At 45.7% G+C, this 15,496-nt stretch overlaps 1 long non-coding RNA gene across 1 annotated transcript; it reads right to left on the minus strand.

Moving 5' to 3' along the window:
• Positions 1 to 361: 361 nt before the first annotated feature.
• On the minus strand, positions 362 to 12,706 carry LOC121807811. The gene is made up of 3 exons (XR_006052047.1): positions 12,045 to 12,706; positions 11,857 to 11,948; positions 362 to 484 (listed from the first exon to the last, which is right to left on the minus strand). It is a non-coding gene; the product is annotated as an uncharacterized LOC121807811 (long non-coding RNA).
• Between the last annotated feature and the right edge of the window lie 2,790 nt (positions 12,707 to 15,496).

Consider the following 15,496-nt stretch of genomic DNA (forward strand, 5'->3'; position numbering starts at 1 on the left):
TTTTATGCTCAACACCCACCGCGTTCGTCACCGCTCAACCTGCACATAGGGAAAACACATGCAGGGCTGAGTACTTGATGCACTCAGTGGACTAATGCCGAAAACATTTTCAATAAAAAAAATATTTATCATGCCATTAACGAGTGACCTCGGGGTTTTAACTTTGAAAGGGCCCGAGTCACTAAAACATTTCACCAACATTATCATCAACATCAACCTCAACATCTTCAACATCACCATACTATATCTGAAAATACATGACAAGGAATGTGGCCACATTCCAAGCCACTAGACCGGCCAACTCAGAGAGATAGCGCACGATCTACGGGGTGTACACTAGCCTGAGTAGGGACTCACGCCCTAGTCAGACCCGAATTCGATTAACCATACATGGCAAAAGCCACTTCAGATAGGTCCCATAGCAACACAAAAGTATGGCATGAGAAACATATTTCACAAAAATAAATATACTTAGGACATAGTCCTTATGTCACGCCCACATTTCCTAAGGATAGGAAGTACGGTGGACCGCGACTAGGGGAGGAGTAAAGAAGCGGGGAAGAAAGGGGAGAACAAGAATATTTGACCCAAAAACATTTAATAAGAGGGAGTTCATTTCAAAACAAGGTACTGTGACGACATTCCTAAGTTAAAGTAGACAGATTTTAAATAAAACATTGTATCGGATTACAAAGCAGCGGAAAAGACCAAGAGACAGATGATGCCGGGTATGGCGACACGACACCATCCAAAAGACAAAGTAAAACACTGGTTTGGCTTCCATTGCTCAACATCCGTCATCCCCATCGCCGCTCAACCTGCACATTAAGAAAACAACATGCAGGGCTGAGTACTTATTGCACTCAGTGGACACACGCCAAAAACATAGTTTGTCATGCCATAACAGTGTAACCTTGGGGTTTTAAAAGTAATGAAAATAACCCAAGTACACAAAAATATATTTCATAAACTCGACTGCGCAGTCATTTTCAGATATTGCCACCCTTATTCCCACCATCATACACTATCTGATCCAACGGTGACAAGGGGCGTGGCCACACCCCAGGTCATCTAGACCGGCCAACTTGCTCTCAGATGGCTCCCGGTCTCGTGTACACTAGCCTGAGGGTTCGCAGCCCAACAGACCCGAATTCGATTAAACATATGTGGTAAACCACTTCAGATAGGTTTCAAATCAAAACAGTTGGCAAGACAAGCAATTCACCTCCATAAACATTTCCGGAACGAAGTCCGTATTAAAGATAACCCCCATAAAATAGTAGGGTAGAAAAGCCCACCTCGATTGCTTAGCTTTTAAAACAGTTCCCTTCAACCACACTTTCCTCGAAACAGTCACCCTTTTGACAGATAAATAAATCGTGATTAGAGTCAGAGTAAACGAGGTTTAAACGTCAATGCATGATTCCTACGTGGATGACTTCAACATCTAACACGTTACACGTATACACACTTAACAACATCTCATAAGCCAAACACACAAAACACACGTCCGAAACACACCACGCACGCACCCAACACGCATACAACGTACCCAAGACGCGCACACGACACACACACAACACTCAAACTCCCGGCACACCCACACTGTGCAAACGGCTCACCTGGCTCGGAAAAGGTTCAGAAAACACTCGGAAAAGGATCGGCGTCTCGGCATGGCTCGGTGCCTCGGCCGCCTGGCTCGGCACGTCGGCCGTCTGGCTCGGCACGTCGGCCGCCTGGTTCGGCACGTCGGCCATCTGGCTCGGCACGTCGGCCGCCTGGCTCGGCACGTCGGCCGCCTGGCTCGGCACCTCGGCCGCCCGTCTCGACCACCTGGCTCGGTGTCTCGGCCGACTGTCTCGGCCGCCTGGCTCGGTGTCTCGGCCGACTGTCTCGGCCACCTGGCTCGGTGTCTCGGCCGACTGTCTCGGCCGCCTGGCTCGGTGACTCGGCCGACTGTCTCGGCCACCTGGCTCGGTGTCTCGGCCGACCGTCTCGGCCGCCTGGCTCGGCACCTCGGCCGACCGTCTCGGCCGCCTGGCTCGACACTGGCGCGGCACCCGTCTCGGCCATGGCTCGGCACCTGGCGCGGCCCAGTCTCGGCCATGGCTCGGCACCTGGCGCGGCCCAGTTTACACCCCTTTTCCTCTAATCCCCGATTCTCAAACCCTATAAGACAAACACACCACGCATTCTACATCCCAAAACACACCCAAACACCTGGGATCATCCCTTCCAAACTCTCCACAAAACTGCCCTAGGCTGAACCCTAAAACTCTCGGCCAACACACACGAAACTCTCGAACCAAACACTGATTTTCCCGAGCCATCTCTTGGCCAAACACACCCACATACATCACAAAAGCACAACACTCAGAAACACAACCATTGCACATGAAAACATCTCCCAAAAACATACAATTCGTGAATCTGCGCAGTTTACTTGCAAAAATCATAATAAAATCATACGACATCCAATGCAGCTGAAATTTACACGCCACACCGAAGACACATCCAAGTTCATACAGTTAAAATTTCGTACCAAAAGAAGATCGTTTGCTCAGTCAAAAAGGGGTCGGAACCCACTGTCAGTTACCATCAAAAACATGCTTCACACAAACACATAATCCCACAACTTATTCAGCATCTAACCCCTCCAAAACGTCCTACATGCATGAATTTCGAATTAAACGAGAGTTGAGGCCTTGTGTTACCTTTCCCGGATAGTTCAACGTAGTGAAAAAGCTTTACTTCCTCTTACGACTCCGATTCACGACGAAGGGGGGTATCACCTTGAGGAATCCAAGATGATGATGAGAGGGAGTGAAAGGGGAAAGGTAAACCGAGAGGGAGGAGGGCGAGAGAACTTACCGGTGAGAGAGCAACTTCGCGAAAGAGAGAGAGATTGAGAGAGAGAGACCGAAAGAGAAAAGAAAAGGAAAAGGGGGGGGTATCGGTTATGAGGGAGTGGGGAGGTTGAGAGATTTGTGGGGAGAGGGGGGGAGAGGGGGTTCGAAAATGGGGAGGGAGAGAGGGAAAAAGAAATTAGTTACTTAGGAGTTTTTATTCATAGCTTAATTAATTAATTCCATTTTAATTTGCCTAGGTAAACTATACCACATCCACAACAATCAAATAAACACAATTAATATTTTCCACACCATATTTTAAACACAAATTCTTAAAAGAAACATCCTTAATTAAAAGAATAAAATTCCACAACATTCGGTTATTACATTCCTCCCACCTTAACAAAATTTCGTCTCGAAATTTGTTAGATTACTCAAACAGTTCTGGAAACTTCTCTCTCATTCTATCTTCTGATTCCCATGTTGCTTCTTCGACTCCATGATTCCTCCACCGTACTTTCACCGAAGCAATTGACTTATTCCTCAATTCTTGCACTCTTCGATCCAAAATGGCCTCGGGCTTCTCCTCATAGCTTAGATCGGGGTTTAGGATCATCATCTCTTCCTGGTGAACTATGTGTGTGGGGTCAAACACGTACTTCCTCAATTGTGACACATGGAAGACGTTGTGCACATTCCCAAAGCTTGGTGGTAAGGCCAATCTGTATGCCACCACGCCGACTCTATCCAAAATCTCGTATGGACCGATAAATCGGGGTCTCAGCTTTCCTTTCACTCCAAAACGAGTTATTCCCTTAGAAGGGGAAACTTTCAGAAAGACCTTTTCTCCGACCTCGAATTGTAAATCGGTCCTTCGAACATCCGCATAAGATTTCTGCCGATCCTGTGCCTCCTTGATCCTCCCACGGATTTGTCGGACAATCTCTATCATCTCTTCTACAGAGTCTGGTCCGAGAATTCTTCTCTCACCCACTTCATCCCAATAAAGTGGCGATCTACACTTCTTTCCATACAATGCCTCATATGGAGCCATCTTGATAGTCGCCTGGTAACTATTATTGTACGCAAACTCAACCAATGGCAACACTTCTTCCCAACCCCATCCTCGATCAAGCACCACGGCTCGTAGCATATCCTCTAAGGCTTGTATTGTTCTCTCCGACTGCCCGTCGGTTTGTGGGTGGAAAGCTGTACTGAAATTCAACTTAGTCCCCAACTCGCGCTGCAGGCTTGTCCAAAATCTAGAAGTGAATTTAGCATCGCGATCAGACGTAATTGTCGCTGGTACTCCATGCAAGCGTATAATCTCCCGTACATATACTTTAGCCAACTGGTCGGACCCATAAGTAGCACGAATCGGTACAAAATGAGCAGATTTGGTGAGACGATCTATAATCACCCAAATCACAGTGTTTCCTCGCTGGGATTTTGGCAGTCCTATCACAAAGTCCATTGCAATATGTTCCCACTTCCATTCTGGAATTTCGAGGGGTTGCAATTTCCCATAGGGCCGTTGGTGTAGCGCCTTTACTTGTTGACATGCTAGGCATCTCTCCACAAAAGCTGCAACATGCTTTTTCATACCGTTCCACCAAAATTGTCTTTTCAAGTCTTGATACATCTTGGTGCTCCCTGGATGAGCGGCGTATGGGGTTTCATGTGCTTCTCTCATGATTTCGATCCTCAGGCCTTCATCCTTAGGCACACACAACCTTCCCTTGTATGTGAGACCATTATCCGCTGCCTCGTGAAAGTTTCCGAGTTCACCCGTCCTCACTTCTGAGCGAATCTTTTCTAGTAATGTATCTTGCCGTTGAGCTTCCACAATTCTGGCCCTTAAGTCGGGTTCCATCACCAACGTGGCTACTATTCCTTCCACAGTCTCGGGCATTCTCACTACCTCCAACCGCATCTTACTGAACTCTTGGATTAAGCTCTCCTCGATGGTAAGAAGGGTGGCCAGCTGAGATTGAGACTTCCTACTAAGAGCATCGGCCACTACGTTTGCTTTTCCTGGATGGTAGTTTATACCACAATCGTAGTCCTTTACCAACTCGAGCCACCTACGTTGGCGCATGTTCAACTCCTTTTGCTCAAGGAAGTACTTTAGACTCTTATGGTCCGTGTATATCTCACAACGGACTCCATAAAGATGATGTCTCCAGATCTTCAAAGCATGTACCACGGCTGCCAGTTCCAGGTCATGTGTCGGATAGTTCAGCTCATGGGGCTTCAATTGTCTCGATGCATATGCAATCACTTTCCCCTTCTGCATAAGCACACATCCAAGTCCCACCTTCGACGCATCCGTATACACCGCATAGTCAGTCCCTGACTCCGGCACAGCTAGAATTGGTGCGGTGGTCAATTTCTCCTTCAACAACTGAAAGCTCGCCTCACATTCTGGTGCCCAAATCATCTTGACTCCCTTTTTCAGTTGTTGTGTCATTGGCCTGGCTATCTTCGAGAATCCTTCAATGAATCTTCGATAATAGCCCGCCAGTCCTAAAAAGCTTCGGATTTCATTTTGTGTAGAAGGTGACTTCCACTCCTGCACCGCTTCCACCTTGGCCGGATCTACACGAATTCCATCTGAAGTTACTACATGTCCAAGAAAATTTACTTCCTTGAGCCAAAACTCGCATTTACTGAACTTGGCATATAGTTTCTCGTCCCTTAGAGTTGCTAGGACGGTTCTCAAGTGCTCTTTGTGCTCCTCCTCGTTCTTTGAGTAAACAAGCACATCATCGATGAAAACTAGGACAAACCGATCCAAAAATGGATGGAACATGCGGTTCATAAGGTCCATGAACACTGCCGGGGCGTTCGTCAGTCCAAAAGGAATCACGACGAACTCATAATGACCATATCTTGTTCGAAAAGCTGTCTTGGGTACATCTTCTCGCCGAACCCTCAGCTGATGGTACCCAGACCTCAAATCCATCTTAGAGAAGACACCTGCCCCTCGAAGTTGGTCAAACAAGTCGTCTATCCTTGGTAGTGGATACTTGTTCTTCAGCATCAGTTTGTTTAGCTCTCGATAGTCGATGCACATTCTCATCGTTCCATCCTTCTTCTTTACAAACAACACTGGTGCTCCCCATGGCGACACGCTAGGTCTAATAAATCCCAATTCCAGTAGCTCTTGCAGTTGCACCTTAAGCTCCTCCAACTCTTTTGGCGCCATTCTATAAGGTGCTTTGGATATTGGTGCCGATCCGGGCTCCAGATCGATCGTGAATTCTACCTGCCTGTCGGGTGGGGGTCCCGGCAATGCATCGGGGAAGACATCGGGGTACTCCCTTACTATCGCCACATCTTCTATCTTCCTGTCTTTCTTCTCCTCCCCGTTCAAATAGACAAGGTACGCTGGACACCCCTTTCTCATCATTGTAGTGGCTTGCAGCGCAGAGACAATGGACTTGCGTCGGCTCATTGGGATTCCGTGAAACTTCGTCGGCTCTTTTCCGGGGGTTTCAAACGAGATTTCCCTTTCCCTACAATGAAGGGTAACGTAGTTCTCCGCTAACCAATCCATACCCAAGATTATGTCTACGCTACCCATCGTCATTATTTGCAAATTATGAGCCACTAAACTGAGTTCACCTATTCCAAAGTTCACACATGCACAAGATCGGGATATATCTATAGTCCCGCCTACCGGTGAGGTCACACTCATAGTGGGTTCGGTCTTAACAGTAGATAATCCCAAAGTATCCACACAAGAAGTTGATATAAAGGAATGCGATGCACCCGTATCAAACAAGACAACTATAGGCATATTGAGAAGTGTGCCCATACCTGCCAAGTTCCCTTGCCCAGAGGTTTCTTTCCCATTTGCCGGCTGCTTCCCCTTCAAGGCGTAGGCCCTTGCTTGTGACGGCAATCCTTGGCGGCGTTGTTGCGGTGGAGGTGCAGGTAGTGCCTGGGATGGTGGACGGAAGCCTAACTGGTTCTGCCTCATTCCCATTCCCATGTTCTTACTCGGGCAATTTCGGAGGTAATGGCCACTTCCACCACAGTTGAAGCACCTAGGGTCTCGACACTCTCCGGTATGGTACTTGAAGCACCTTCCACATTGAGGGTTCCTCGGCGGAAAGTTTGCCCTCAGTTGAAAGGTATTCTGTCTCCCGCCATTGAAGGGTGCATTCCTCATGTGTTGTGGCCTCTTGCCACCATACTGAGTTTGATCACCATCCCACCTCCTCTTCTCTTGGTGACCTGGCTGAGCTTGTAGTGGTGTCGCGTTTGTTGTCGCCACAACTCTTGGTTTAGGGAGTGCATCTTCCACGTCCAGTGCACAAGTCAAGATCTCCGAGTAGGAGAGTTCTCCTCGGCAAGCCAATGCGGCCTTTATCTCATCTCTGAGCCCGGCCCGGAACTTCACCGCCCATTTCTCGTCGGTGTCCATCAATTCGGGCGCATATCGTGCCATCTGCGCGAGGGCTCGGTCATATTCAGTTACAGTCATTCGGCCTTGGCTCAACGTGTGGAATTCTACCACCTTGGCCCGTCTGTACGTCTTTGGGACATACTTGTTGTCAATCTCCACCTTAAACTCTTCCCATGTTAGCGCTTCCAGGCGTGCAGGATTCATAGTCCTTTGCCGAGTCTCCCACCAGTAATCGGCAGCACCTGATAGTTGAAAGGTAGCGCCAGCAATGCGCTCCCTATCTGTGCATTCCATGACCCTGAAAATACGCTCGAGACCGCGTATCCACTCTTCCGCTTTTGATGGATCTCCTTGTCCATCAAATTTTGGGGGATTCTGCCTGGAGAACGTAACTATGAATCTTTCTTGTTGAGGCGGGGGTGGAGGTGGTGGTGGTGGTGCCTCCACGTTGGGTCCTTGTCGTGGTTGGCGTGCACGTCTTGGCGGCATTCTGATTCAATATCCAAAAAGTGTTACTACAATTCTCATCCAAAAATTACCACTTTCTCAAAATTTTTCTCATAATCTTCAAGTAGTAAGATGCAACACATAGGATATATATATCAAAATCCAAATTCTCATTAAAAGAAAGGAGGTCAAACGTTGTTCTCAAGAGCAGATCGTACTGAAAGCAAAAACTGAAAAGACAACGAACTATTCTAATTCTAGACTACGACTCTATCATCCTCATCCATAGGCCCTTCCTCCGGGTCTTCGTCATCGTCCTCCTCGGGGTTCTCTTGCTGAGCCTCCTCGGGGTTCCCTTGCGGAGCCTCCTCGTAGTCATCTTCAAACCCTTGCTCACCCTCGTACATGCTCACATACTTGTCCTGATACACGACCCTCTCTTCCACATCCTGTGGGGGCTGTTCCTCTCGAGAGTCTACCAGTGCACAATACACGGCCTTCCGAAAGCCAGCCATGTCACCCACCATGTCATCGGTAGCGGGCTCATGCCACGTGTACCTCCTCGCCGTTCTTTCGGCCCACTCTTTCCAGCTGTCGGGGAGCAATTCTATTAGCTTCTCAATGCCGTCATGCTCTGTTACTCCGAACTCCTGAGCTGCCCTCCAGAGGGTATCGTAGTGTGCCACGAACTCGATCAACGGTACGTGATCCTTCTTCCGGTACACTCTATAATCTCTGAGCACCCTCTGTGCCCTAAGTCTATCGCGATCACTCCGTCGCGGGGTTCGGAACATACGCGCCATCTATAGAAAAACAGAAACAATCGCCTCGCGTATAAAAACAGAGTGCATAACCGAAGAAGAGAGAGAGATATGTGTATGCAGACGTATCGCTGTTCTAAAACCAAGCCCGCTGGTGTTCGAAGGCCAAAAGTCCTTGTCTACTATAGGTCCAAAAAGCACTAGTGAAATCCTATCATGTCTAAGTTCAAACATTCAAAAGGCCAACACATACTCACATAAAAGCTCACATCAACATTCACGTCACCATATCATCACACATCAACCACATGCTTTCATGTACATTCGACACACAATAACAGTTCATAATTCAAATAATTTCCAACTTTCCACATCACTTTGTACCCTTCCACATGTCTCAACATTTACTTAAACTTTACACAAAAACATTTTCGAACCCAAAATCACAATTTCCTCCACCTCCATATACTTTCCAAAAATTCAAAATTTTCATTACCTCATTTCAGGTTGAGTGCGATGAGTCGGATGTTGAGCCAATGACACTTTTGAAAACTTAGTCAATTATTTATTTTGACACAGGGATACACACTAAATCGAGACAGAAGAGACTCTTAGGTCCAGAGCAGAAAGAAAAACCTAGGCTCTGATACCACTCTGTCACGCCCGCATTTCCTAAGGATAGGAAGTACGGTGGACCGCGACTAGGGGAGGAGTAAAGAAGCGGGGAAGAAAGGGGAGAACAAGAATATTTGACCCAAAAACATTTAATAAGAGGGAGTTCATTTCAAAACAAGGTACTGTGACGACATTCCTAAGTTAAAGTAGACAGATTTTAAATAAAACATTGTATCGGATTACAAAGCAGCGGAAAAGACCAAGAGACAGATGATGCCGGGTATGGCGACACGACACCATCCAAAAGACAAAGTAAAACACTGGTTTGGCTTCCATTGCTTAACATCTGTCATCCCCATCGCCGCTCAACCTGCACATTAAGAAAACAACATGCAGGGCTGAGTACTTATTGCACTCAGTGGACACACGCCAAAAACATAGTTTGTCATGCCATAACAGTGTAACCTTGGGGTTTTAAAAGTAATGAAAATAACCCAAGTACACAAAAATATATTTCATAAACTCGACTGCGCAGTCATTTTCAGATATTGCCACCCTTATTCCCACCATCATACACTATCTGATCCAACGGTGACAAGGGGCGTGGCCACACCCCAGGTCATCTAGACCGGCCAACTTGCTCTCAGATGGCTCCCGGTCTCGTGTACACTAGCCTGAGGGTTCGCAGCCCAACAGACCCGAATTCGATTAAACATATGTGGTAAACCACTTCAGATAGGTTTCAAATCAAAACAGTTGGCAAGACAAGCAATTCACCTCCATAAACATTTCCGGAACGAAGTCCGTATTAAAGATAACCCCCATAAAATAGTAGGGTAGAAAAGCCCACCTCGATTGCTTAGCTTTTAAAACAGTTCCCTTCAACCACACTTTCCTCGAAACAGTCACCCTTTTGACAGATAAATAAATCGTGATTAGAGTCAGAGTAAACGAGGTTTAAACGTCAATGCATGATTCCTACGTGGATGACTTCAACATCTAACACGTTACACGTACACACACTTAACAACATCTCATAAGCCAAACACACAAAACACACGTCCGAAACACACCACGCACGCACCCCAACACGCATACAACGTACCCAAGACGCGCACACGACACACACACAACACTCAAACTCCCGGCACACCCACACTGTGCAAACGGCTCACCTGGCTCGGAAAAGGTTCAGAAAACACTCGGAAAAGGATCGGCGTCTCGGCATGGCTCGGTGCCTCGGCCGCCTGGCTCGGCACGTCGGCCGTCTGGCTCGGCACGTCGGCCGCCTGGTCCGGCACGTCGGCCACCTGGCTCGGCACATCGGCCGCCTGGCTCGGCACCTCGGCCGCCCGTCTCGACCACCTGGCTCGGTGTCTCGGCCGACTGTCTCGGCCGCCTGGCTCGGTGTCTCGGCCGACTGTCTCGGCCACCTGGCTCGGTGTCTCGGCCGACTGTCTCGGCCGCCTGGCTCGGTGACTCGGCCGACTGTCTCGGCCACCTGGCTCGGTGTCTCGGCCGACCGTCTCGGCCGCCTGGCTCGGCACCTCGGCCGACCGTCTCGGCCGCCTGGCTCGGCACTGGCGCGGCACCCGTCTCGGCCATGGCTCGGCACCTGGCGCGGCCCAGTCTCGGCCATGGCTCGGCACCTGGCGCGGCCCAGTTTACACCCCTTTTCCTCTAACCCCCGATTCTCAAACCCTATACGACAAACACACCACGCATTCTACATCCCAAAACACACCCAAACACCTGGGATCATCCCTTCCAAACTCTCCACAAAACTGCCCTAGGCTGAACCCTAAAACTCTCGGCCAACACACACGAAACTCTCGAACCAAACACTGATTTTCCCGAGCCATCTCTTGGCCAAACACACCCACATACATCACAAAAGCACAACACTCAGAAACACAACCATTGCACATGAAAACATCTCCCAAAAACATACAATTCGTGAATCTGCGCAGTTTACTTGCAAAAATCATAATAAAATCATACGACATCCAATGCAGCTGAAATTTACACGCCACACCGAAGACACATCCAAGTTCATACAGTTAAAATTTCGTACCAAAAGAAGATCGTTTGCTCAGTCAAAAAGGGGTCGGAACCCACTGTCAGTTACCATCAAAAACATGCTTCACACAAACACATAATCCCACAACTTATTCAGCATCTAACCCCTCCAAAACGTCCTACATGCATGAATTTCGAATTAAACGAGAGTTGAGGCCTTGTGTTACCTTTCCCGGATAGTTCAACGTAGTGAAAAAGCTTTACTTCCTCTTACGACTCCGATTCACGACGAAGGGGGGTATCACCTTGAGGAATCCAAGACGATGATGAGAGGGAGTGAAAGGGGAAAGGTAAACCGAGAGGGAGGAGGGCGAGAGAACTTACCGGTGAGAGAGCAACTTCGCGAAAGAGAGAGAGATTGAGAGAGAGAGACCGAAAGAGAAAAGAAAAGGAAAAGGGGGGGGATCGGTTATGAGGGAGTGGGGAGGTTGAGAGATTTGTGGGGAGAGGGGGGGGAGAGGGGGTTCGAAAATGGGGAGGGAGAGAGGGAAAAAGAAATTAGTTACTTAGGAGTTTTTATTCATAGCTTAATTAATTAATTCCATTTTAATTTGCCTAGGTAAACTATACCACATCCACAACAATCAAATAAACACAATTAATATTTTCCACACCATATTTTAAACACAAATTCTTAAAAGAAACATCCTTAATTAAAAGAATAAAATTCCACAACATTCGGATATTACACCTTATTTAAAAAGAAAGCCCACCTCGTTCTCTTAAATCCTCAACTCGTCTTTCTGCCGTTTTGTTTTCAAATAGCTTGCCAAAGAATTCACCCTTTTTATGGAAGAACATAATATGCAAAAATTAGACTTTAGAGAACAAAACATTTAAATAAAATAATGCATGTATCCTTGTGATATTAAATCTTACCCTTCGACATTACTTAGAAATTTCTGAAATCCTCGTACGTTAATCATAAGGTCAGCCCACTCGATCACCACAATGTGATTCTTTAATTCAATCTGTGAAGCTCCTAGCTACTGGCCCAAATTCCATACACTATCTCATTTATTTCTTTGGCCCAATTCCTAATACATAGTGCAGATTTGAAATCCTTTAGCCCAACTATTTTACTTGACCCAATTTCTAGTAAAAGATTGGCCCAACAAACAAAGGAAACAACTTCCTTTCCTCCATTCTAATCGATCCCTCTCTCTGTATTGTTCCCAGAAATTAAAATCCCCTAAATGAACTTCAATTTCCCTCTTTTCTCTCACGCTAGTTTGCAACATCTGCAACTCTTTCCCCCCTCCATTTCTCTCAATTTTGACAGCAAACTCTCTCTATTCCCCTTCCTCACTTTGCAGCTCTTCCATCGGTGCTCATAGCTGTCTAGCCCCACCGTCACTCTCCATCTTTCCCCGTCTCAATTTCTGTTACAGCTGCCACGTTCATGACGACAAGCTCGTTTCACCGCCTCATCGGTAATTCTCTCTATCTCTTTCTGGCCAGCTCTCCCTTCGTCTTCTCCCTCTTGCTGGAAAATCAGTCGGTTATCTTCTCCGTCAGTTCTCACTTCTTCACTCCTAAATTTCTATATCTCTCGTCTCCTCATTTTCAAATTCAGGAGCAATCCCCAAATTCAAACCCAAATTCTCATTGTTGTCACCTCATCTCTTCCATCTTTCTCTCTAATCGATCCACCTCTCTAAAACTCAAATTCAGGAATTTCAATTCGGAAGCTCTCTCCTTCCTCGCATCCACATCGGTAGCCCTGTCTGCCAGGCCGTTGCTGCCATCTCCTTTTTCCGAAACCGCCCGGAACTACCGAACAGCTGCTGCGTTCCCTCTCTTCTCAACGAAATTTTAGCGCTGCCCGAGTCGCACCCCCGTCATCATCGTCGCGAAACTCCGGCGCCGCTGTCACCGTCTGCCTGCAGCACGTCGGCAAAACACAGCACCACCGCCGCTGTATCGAAGACGCGGTTCTAAACCACCGTTACCCTCCATCTTTTCCGTCTCAAATTCTGTCACAGCGCCGTCATGCTTGCTCCGCTGCTGCTGCTCTCTCGTTTCTCCTTCAAGATTTTGTTGGATCGAACAATTTGAAATTTCAGGAAGTTTATTGAAGAACTCATGATTTTCGCTATGCTTCTTTTCTCAGATTTTGAGTTAATGGGTAAGATTGTGATTGGAAAAGTGGAAGACGTGTGAGTATTAACATCTGCGTTGAGAGAAACCAATTCCGTTGGAGGTTGAGATTTTTATGGTAATGGAGATGCGGTGAAGTAGTGTACAACGTGGAGTTGGAGTGGAAGAAGTTTGAATAAAGCTTGGGCTGCAGATTAAAGAAAGAATTTATTTGGGCTTCTCAAATAACTTTAATTTAAAAGAACAATTAGACCAAATTAAAGGATAATTCTTTTGGCCCAAAATAAAATATTCATCCCTCAACAACGAAGCAAAGGCGAAAAAATTCTAGGTGTACAAACAAAGTCCTTTCAAGAACAAGTAGAAAGGTAGAAAAAGTCGGGGTATTACAATCTACCCATCTTAACAAAAATTTCGTCCCGAAATTTGCTTATGCCCTCCAAATAAATTTTTTTCTTTTTTCCATCACCTTGTCTTCCAATTTCCAAGCAGCTTCCTCGTATCGCTTTAAAATTAATAACCATAGCTGAAAATTTAACACCTCGTGTTCTTGGTTATATCGATGCCTCTAGTTGGTGTATCACTTTTACGCATGTCTGATTATAGAAACTTATTCTCCCGTGTGCATTCGAAAAGCTCAACCTCACCCTTTCATCTAAGTCTAGTATCAAGAACTCGAAAATTGATCAAACAGTCTTACTTGGATATGAACTGATTTAAAAAATTGTAGCAACACTGCTGAAAGTGTCTTAATAAGAAAGGCTGCAGAATTAATCAAGAAAACAAGAACAACATTTCTAGCTTGACTCTTTTAGATCTCATCACCTACTTGCAAAAAAAATGGTTTGTAAACAAAGCAAGGACTAAACCATTGAACTTAACACATTCATTATGAGAATTAAATGGTTTAAACGGTATCAAATCAAATCCATAGAGCTTGGGAATTTACTTCTGATGAGAGCTCGAAAGAATATGAGATAGGTCATGAAAACAGGATGAAACTGAATTAAGTCTCAAATTCTATAGTAGGCTGCCAAATAAGATATTTCAATTGTCAAATCGAATGTGCAAAATTTCGGTATCAATGAATGATGCTCAAACATGTCATGACATGAGATGATCAATCGTGGGAGGGTTTTGAAGCAAAGACAATTGTCATGCAGTAGCACTGATCGTGGTTCGATGACATTATGTTATTGAATAATGAATCACATCAATGAATTCACAAGTTTGTTAAATGCAACCAACGTGAATTGAACTTTTTAGGAACGTCAGCTAGATCAAAACGTCGAGGAAAAAAGAACATGACAACCTTAACTTGGTGTTGCAGAAAAAAAATCATCGAGCATGAAACAATATATGTAGTGAAACTGAGCGAAAAAGAATTTCACTTCTGCAAGAAAGAACTTGCCGCATGCATAGTTACGAAATAAAAAGGTGTACACAAGTTCCAAGAGGAATATTTCATCCTTTGAAGAAACATGTATGGGAGATGTGATCATACCGAAGGTCATAACTGCAAACAACTTTAGGAATGAAGTTCAATGACGGAAGCTCATAAGGTCAAAATATTGTCCTTACAAAAGATGAATCAAAGAAGACTACTAATCAAGATGTCCAAAGTTACAAAGGCAAGCACCAATTTTCAAGAACTGAAAGTGAGTCATGACTCGATATAGGAAAAAAAATGGGCACTACTTGCAAAGCATGAGTCAACCAAGGTGTTTAAATAGACAAGGGCTCACGGTTATTCAATGCATATCGAAAAGGACTTCGAATCCAAGTAAGTAATGTTGATTTAAAATCGTTCATTCTAGCTACGAAGGTCGCACTCGTTCGCTCGTCTTTCTGAGGCAGAACATGGTAACATCGTTCTAAGAAACCGTGGATTTCAAGTTGATATTCATCATGTCATTACAACAAAATAATTGTAGTCAGTCAAAAGCCATATCTTCATAATATTCTTGCATATTATAACAATCATTCTCGTAAAATATTTTAATCATCCGTGTGCTTCTCTGCCTGCTATAAAGGTCGTCTCCATCGTGTTGCTACTTTTGGGGAATCACGCAAGATAGGCTATACTAATTTAAATTGTGATTACGATCTCTCGTCGTTGCATGGATACACCGTCTAACAAATCTTCTTGTCTCGACCCCTTGCACATTTGAAACTTCATTTAGTCCTCACTATCCTTCTCTTCTTGAGGTCTTAATCATATTTTTGTTGTT

Source organism: Salvia splendens, chromosome 6 (genome assembly GCF_004379255.2).
Source record: "Salvia splendens isolate huo1 chromosome 6, SspV2, whole genome shotgun sequence".
NCBI lineage: Eukaryota > Viridiplantae > Streptophyta > Magnoliopsida > Lamiales > Lamiaceae > Salvia > Salvia splendens.